Here is a 6000-nt window from a genome sequence, read left to right as displayed (position 1 = left end):
CATTTTTGGCGCTTGTGGATTGAAGACAACAACTCCCACCATGCACAGCTTCGCTGGCCACTCCCGCTGATCTAGATCTCCGCCTATCGGACACCTCGCTGTTCCATCTACCAAGCTGATACCGCAAGACTGCTTGAAAATCATTTCACACAACATTTCTAGTGAAGATCCAGTACCTTCCGCCATTGTACTTCAGTTTTATCAACAGCCTCTGTGCTTAGCTTCAGACGCTGTGGATGTTAGTTTCTGCTGGTGAAGTCCCACCCACTGGCACTGCTCTAATAGGTCTGTAGCGTCAGTGGATGGGGGTGGGACTAGTGCTTGTAGTCTTACGAGAATCCTCCCCTCTTACACTTCCTATTTAGCCTACTTCTACGCAAAAATCGTCATATTGCGTCATCTTAAACAGGAAGTGTTGGAGATCGATACGGAACTCTCCATTCTCCAGAAAATAAGGGAATGATGCACGACCATTCAAAAATATGAGTGGGTTTCTAACGATACAAAGCTTGATGGAAATGGGTGAAGTTTCCCTTTAAGTACTACGTCTGGGTTAGCGGTAGCCTGGCTATTACCAGACCAAGCCAATCGTAGATTGCACGTTGGTCTGGGGAAGCTGCTGTCATTTTCTTCAGCACAAGAGGCGTGATCAACGGGCCTAGTTTAACTGACTCTTTACGCGATAGGCTGCTTGCCGTCGCTTCCCTGTCGTCATTGTGTTAAACCAGTCAACAGCGCGCCAAAGTGAAAAGCCAGCTCAGTGATTGGCTCCCGCAAAAACGAATCGGCAGCAGAAAGAAATGTATTGCTCTTCTCCAGACCCTTGTGCAGGGCAGACTTAATTCGCCGAAAGAAAGGGTGGGGCTACCTAGGCTAGGTTTGGGGTATATTCCTGGGTTTTCTCCGTCCAAATTTTGTGCGTCCAATCAGCGAACAGAGGGAGTGGCTGACAACAATGACGTTAAAGTCAGCTCTTCTTGACGGATATCTTCACGACGGTGTTTGGTTTGTTACGCCCCGTGCCCACTACATGCGTCCGTTGCGTGATCCCCATTGACTTTAATGGGGACGGACGCGCAATGCATTGTGGATCCGTCCGTTCCGTTGGAGCCTTCGGCTCAGTCAAGAAGTTGAAAAATGCCTCTGCAAAGACTACTCCCCCATCAGTCAGCCACGCCTTCCCACATCAGTCAACGGACGCATGTAGTGGGCACGTGCCCTTACCCTACATGCCCACTGCACCGTCAGTCAACGGACGTGGGAAGGCGTGGCTGACGGATATCGGGAGTAGTCTTTGCAGAGGCATCCGTCAGCCAATCAAATCGCTTCGCCGGGTTCTTCCCGCTTCTTCCTGCTTGTTGCGAGGCAAGATGACCCGCTTTCCCGCTTTCCAGTATCGTCAGAGCCTGAGTCGCGTCACAGTGCTTAAATTTGCATACGCGATCTGATTGGATGACGGATCCGTCGCTGCCGAAAAAGTTGAACATTTTTCAACTTTTTGACGGAGCCGAAGGCTCCAACGGAACGGACGGATCCACAATGCATTGCGCGTCCGTCCCCATTCAAAGTCAATGGGGATCAGTCAACGGACGGAGGTAGTGGGCACGAGGCGCGCCTCGTGCCCACTGCACCGTCAGTCAACGGACGTGGGAAGGGGTGGCTGACGGATGGGGGAGTAGTCTTTGCAGAGGCATCCGTCAGCCAAACAAATCGCTTCGCCGGGTTCTTCCCGCTTCTTCCTGCTTGTTGCGATGCAAGATGACCCGCTTTCCAGTATCGTCAGAGCCCGAGTCGCATTAAAATCGAGGCTATCGAACGGGTATCAAGTATTTGCTTGTGAACAAATATTTGTAGCGTGTAATGACTGCATAAATAATGCTAACAACTTTAATAACTTGAGCCAGTAAAAAAAAGCCATTCTTATTTATATTTCATACTATTTTTTTACTTCTATTATTTTAAGTCAGTACTTCATTATATTTTAAGTCAAGTATGCTAAATTGTCATTTACCTAATTGTGTAAGTCACCAAATGGACATGTTCTTGATGAACGACAGATATGCAGAAGTGTCAAAATGAACACGATCAAAGTGTGACATGAATAGCCTAGACGGGTGGGGAAGAGAGTCATGCTGCGGGAATTAATGCTCTATTCTTCTCGTCATTATCGCTTATTTACTTGTTTTTGTGTGTCATGATGAGGAAAAGAAAACACAGAGCCTGGTCGATGGAGGCCATGGTACTTCAAACTCATCTGTTTTTACCCCAAAACGTGTACTGGAAATTGAATGTAGTGCCTTATAATGCTCAATATGTTTTTCTCCTTCATATTCCTCTTATAGGTCAGAGGCTTTTACATGTTTTGAAAAACATCGAAAGACTTGTTTCAATCAAAAAAAAGAAGATTGATTTAAAACAAAATAAAAACATTACTTATTTTACTGAAATCTTTTAAGTATTTTTCATATTATGGCCTGCTATGTTAATTATCTAAGCGTCCATATGACCACAAGGACCCTCACACACACTTATGGGAAGTCGATGCTTCGAGTTGCTTTCCAGTAGTATTACATTTGAAACAAAAGTCCACAGTTTGGCTGATTTCAACATCCGTGGTCTGCTGAGTCAAAAGTTTCAGCCTTGTGAGAACAGAAAGGTCAAAAACGTCCCTTTTTATAGTTATCATAAAAAAATCTTTCAACGCAGACATTTCCCGTAAACCAGGGTTCAAGTCGAGGTTCCTCTCTGTAGAGAAACATGCCTGTAGTGCAGCCCTTCGAAAACCCCACAGTGTGACTCCCCCATACACCTGACACAATCCGCCGTTACACCTTTCTGTCCTTCTTTATGAATGATAGCCTGTAGCTGCCAGTAAATTACCGGATGGGTCATTTACATCGTTGGGATAAGGAAATTCAAGGGTTTACCAGCCAGGCTTTGGAAATGGGAGCGGGTCTAGTCTACTTGAGGGAAACCCAATCCAAGGTTCAGATAGGTACAGGGCGTGTACTTGGCCACACTTGACCTGGGGCTACAAGGGGGGCGACGTTTAAGTTGGGGCGGGAGAAAGAAACAGAAACGTGCAATGAGTAGACAACAATTTACGATGGTTTAGTAACTATCTTGACTTTAAAATCATGGAATATTAAGGTATTTGTTTTTCTCAATGAAGTTTGGCGCAGAAATTATTATTTGGTTTGGGTACCAGACCATACAATGCGTGTGTGAGTCGTTGGTTCTTACACACGCACGTCGATTCCTCAGGTTTGACAGCTTACCGATGGATAAGCAGCTGATCCCCGACAGAACGAACACAGAGCAAGTGAACCATTTCTATCCATCCATCCATCTCAGCAAGGTGGGACAATTATTGTTGGATGGATTGCATATTTCTGGTAGCCTATTATAGTCAGAAGTGTTGCTTGTGAACAGGCAAGGCAGGCAACTGCTTGGGGCCCACAAGGGCCCCCATCTTTACTCTACAGCAATGACTCTTAGTAACTGCAGTGACTGCATCGCCCTCTCAGGACAATTACAACGACACAAGTTGGAAACCCCCCCTAAGTGGGCCCTATGTTGTCATTTCCATCAGCGCAGGGGTGCCCGATGCATTGATCGCGAACACCCTTTTTAAAAATTATTTTGAAATATATATATATATATATATATATATATATATATATATATATATATATATATATATATATATATATATAATATATATTTTATATAATTATCAGCCCGCTTTTACCACTTGATTGATGAAAATTATCTGCCAGACTTTGACAAACTGTTCAAAGTCAATCCAATCGCTACATTTATGTGATAAAAAAATAATATTTGCTTCTCCTGGACACGTCTGCAGTGGAAGAGGAGATTTTGACAGTACAAGCTGATATTGATCTTTAGTCCAGGGCTCATGGACAATTTCGGAACTTAGTCACAAAGAAAAAGTATCGAAACATGAGGAAATGTGCAACTCCTTGACTGCATTATTTGTCTCTAGTTATTTTTGCCATTCAGCCTTTTCCCACAGGAATATTAGTAAGTTCAAGTTCAAGAGTGTCATTTGGAAGTCTGCTTGAGATTAGCTACCAGCAGCTACTGTCCGGACTGTGCAAGCCTGGCTGACTCCATTCAGTGTGAGTCTTCAAGAGTATGTACTCAATTTATATAAATGAATATATGTTTAGCATTTTTTTATGTAGGTAGATCATTTTGACCTGGTCATTTTGAAAGTAGCTTGCATGCCGAAAAAGTGCGGGCAAGCTAGCAGCTAGGGCAAGCATTTGCCCATCACATGCAATTGAACAGCAATTTCAGTTTGCTTGCTGTCACTTCACACCTCTGTTAGGTGTGCATTTTATAATGGTACAGGTATGCAGTTGTATTCTTCTATATTTGTATTAATATAGTGCTAACTAATTGATGTGAACACAGACTCTTTTTCAGTGGGTTGCATATTCAATACCTTTTGAGCAGCATTTGCACTAGCCATGGCATGTAAAACCGCATTTGCTAAATAAATGCTTTATGTATGGATGAACACCGGCCTTAATTCTGTTTTGGTCAGATTATTTATAACATAACGGTGATGAACATTGGTTGGAGGGGCCCCCTAGGAGTTTTTGCCTAGGGCCCCAACAGACTCTCAAATCGCCACTGCTCATTGCAAACCCAAAAAAGGATGCTGTTAATTGTTTTTATTTTCTATCCAATTTGATCCAAAGCGACTCACAATTTGTCAGAGGAAAGAGAAGCAACAATATATCACTCTTAGTACGGCACAGTTCATACGACAAGTGCCAAGCACATACAATTAATAGGGTTACCCATTCCCTGTATACTACAAAGATAGCTAGGATAAGATGCTCCACGATGTTAAGTACCATTTTAAATTCCAGGATGTACAACGCACAATAAGTGCATTCATTAAGGGGCAGGACGTACAAACGTACGTGCGTTAGAGGGGTGTTTTTAGGAGAGTAAGGGATAAAAGGCATTGGTGCGTAAAGAGGGAGGCTATGCAGAGTCCAGGTGAACTCTGAACTCTAAGTCTTGAGCCTCTTGCGGAGGCTTGTGAGGACTCTGCAGTCCTGATATCTGCAGGGAGGTGAATTTCTGCTATGCGGTGAATGTCTGCTGAGTTTAGTGTTTAAGAAAAAAATTGTAACGTCCATTATTCTTCGTTTGGGCTGAGGTCTACAAAGAAGTAGTGAAAGTAATGAGTGATTACAGGTACATAAAAATGCATGTACCTATAAGGTACATTCCGGCCTACTCGTTTTACACACATCCTCTCGATCAGATGGCCAAAGTTCTTTCCTTTATCGTCTTCCCAGATCACATGGGCTAAACTCACTTGGGTTTGCTGTGTGTGTGAAATTAAACTGAACTCAACAAACAAGAAAACCGATTGGGATAGTATCGTTGTTGGTGTCTGTCTCCAAGCAGAACGTTTCTGGGTTCAAACCCCGATGCCCACAGTTAACCATTTGAGGAGGTTGGCCCGGTTCCCGAAGCTGTCCATCAAACTTCCTGTCAATATTGTGTAGGCCATAAGGGCATCAATGATGCGTAGAGTAAATGTTGTTGAGATGTTTTCATACCCAGTGTGTGAAAAGCTGGCTGTGCAGGGCATTGCAGTCCTACTCAGCCCCTCCTCCTGTCCTGTCACAATTAAGATTGCTGGCGAGTTTATTCATAATCAAACCGTGCATACAGTCAGTGTCGTGGTGCCTAAATGAACAAATGTTGCTGTGATTGCTGTAATTAAGCGAAAATCATGTTACAGTGATTACACTAATGCAGCGGGTTAGCCTGAACCTGTGATATCAGTCATAGAACTTGATGAAAAATGTTTGAAACAACCCCAACACTAAACTAAACTGCACTCCTGTCATGATTATTAGGTATCCACAAAGTGTCTGTGGTTACCTATTGTTATTCTAGGGTTTATGTATTATTATATTGGATTGGTAAAATCTCATCCCCTGATTA

The sequence above is a fragment of the Gadus morhua genome, chromosome 23, assembly GCF_902167405.1.
Source record: "Gadus morhua chromosome 23, gadMor3.0, whole genome shotgun sequence".
In the NCBI taxonomy this organism is placed as follows: Eukaryota; Metazoa; Chordata; class Actinopteri; order Gadiformes; family Gadidae; genus Gadus; species Gadus morhua.
The sequence above is the reverse complement of the archived record's forward strand: the minus strand, read 5'-3'. Positions refer to the sequence as shown.